Raw genomic sequence first — 2,459 nt, 5'->3', positions numbered from 1 at the left:
TTAGAAAATAATAATTTCTCAACAATCTCCCACTTGAGTTATACATATATATTTTTCTGAGATAATCACATCTTATAAATTTTATTTGCGCATCTGAATATTATTTCTCTAATTACTTTAACAATCTAGTCCATCTCATATATTAGTTATGAAATTACCGTAACTTTTATCACATTAGTGGCGCGACGAAACCACGATGATCACTATACTAATACACTCAACAACATAGATTAAATTTGGATGAGAAACTTCAGAAATTACATGCGAAAATGATCTCATCCATGCCTATTTCTAGTTGGTCCAACTATAATAAACCTTATGAAATCACGAGTCAGAGTGAAAATAAAAACTAAATACTTTATTTTTGTAGAAATATTTATTTTCGTAAATTTGTCTAAATCATATGAGTATCCAAATGCACACTCCTACTAAAACAATAAATCATAAAATGATATGACACCTGTATAAATAGTATCTACATGAAAAATTTTGGATGTTTATTTCTTATAAACCAAATATACATACATTTATGGAGTTTGTGCTAACTTATTCACAAGACACTTAAATACTCTAAACTCTTATTTAACAAAAAAGTTTAAAATATTAGGCTACTAAAGATTTGTTTGGGTGAGTTTCTAAGAAAATATCTTTTTTCGAGTTATCTTTTTTTAAAAGATCTTATGGAAAAGTAAAAGTAATTTTATGTTTGGATATCTCATGCAAAAGATCTTTTTATCTATCAATTATGTTTGGTTATAACAATATAAAAGTACTTTTTGTTTATTTATTACATAAAAATATACTTTTTTTTTTAAAGAAAAAACATCTTTTAAAAAAACTTTAATTCTCAAAAAAGATATTTTTTATTTTTTTAGTATTTTTACTTTTACTACTAGAAATTTGCCAAACACGCTAAATAATAAAAAAGATATTTTTTTATTGAAAAAAAGATCTTTATTTTATCAAGATAATGACACCTAAACAAGCACTAACACATTGTCATAAAATAATTCAAGTAGTCTTTTAAATTTATTTTCATAATTTGTGACAAGTATTTGTTGTCAACAAAATGGATGCCTTTAAAAAGTATTTTATATTCAAGTGTTTTAGTAGAAAGAATAACACGTATTTTATCAACACATTTTTAAAAAATTCTTCCAATAATAATATGAATATACCTGTAATGTATCAAAATTGACTTAACATCTAATAAAGTCAGAGTCTGAATACCAAATGATCTCTAACTTTAGTTTCTGACTTCATATGTATGAACATATAATATTTTGCTCTAACAAAATTTGTTTGTTTACTATTTAGTGATCCATTTTTAACTGAATCAAATATCTACTAAAGATACTAATAAAATATAAAATAACTCTAAGTGTACAGATTTATTATCCATCAGACTTCTGCTGAAACATAATAAATTTTATGTACTTTTGAACTTTATAACCTTTTTGAGGTACCTAATAAGACTATACATGTCTCTCTTAGAGCTGAGTATCTAATCTTATTTACAATTCTATATGCCGTTGACATACAAAAATAGTGAAAAATTTGTATAAATTATCAACCGCATTTATTTCAAAAGGACATGTGAGATAATTAATTTGATGAAATATAAGTTACTAATAACAAAGTCTTTCTTTTTTTTTTAATTTCTAAAAAAATTCTATTTGAAAATAGACTAACATTGGCAGATATAACTTTAAAGCAAAATAATATATTCACACAAGCTACATATCATATAAATAAAATTCATCTAATAGTAGGCCTATCACAAATATCCAGCACAATATTAATATTTTAGTCTATGGACGAAAATATTATATAAGCGGTATTTTTAATCTGATAATCAAACATTGATGATGAATGCTGTCAAGTAATAAGTCTATCTTTGGACAAACCTATTGATTACATAGAATCAAATAAATATCACATGTTTATTACCACAAATGCGCATGTAATTTGGTTAAGTACAGAACTTTCTTTGAGTCGACCTGTACTTGCATAAACTACACACACATAAATTTATTTAATGCGATTTACCAAATATTCTCAACAAAATTATGTCAAATAATATGCCTATCTTTGGATCAACTCATTGTTCACATGAAAACTTGAGAATTATACCTATTTATTATCGCAAATTTTTTTATCAATTGGCCAAATACCAACATTTCTTTGGATCGATTAGTGGTTGCATAGTTAAATAGAAAATAAACACAAAGTTAAATGTTTATTTTGGCTAAATAATAAACTTCTTTTGGATCGATTATTGTTTGTATAAATAATAAGCATTGATTTATTCTTAATCGATTACCTAAATATATAAATATCATTGATATGTATTGTAACTCAGCCAAATATAGACTTTCTTTTGAGCATACTAATATTCGTATGAATTACATATCACCATATTTCTAATATTTTAAAATAAATCAATTTTCACAAAAAAA

This window comes from Arachis ipaensis, chromosome B08 (genome assembly GCF_000816755.2).
Source record: "Arachis ipaensis cultivar K30076 chromosome B08, Araip1.1, whole genome shotgun sequence".
In the NCBI taxonomy this organism is placed as follows: domain Eukaryota; kingdom Viridiplantae; phylum Streptophyta; class Magnoliopsida; order Fabales; family Fabaceae; genus Arachis; species Arachis ipaensis.
Note: the sequence above shows the minus strand (reverse complement) of the source record.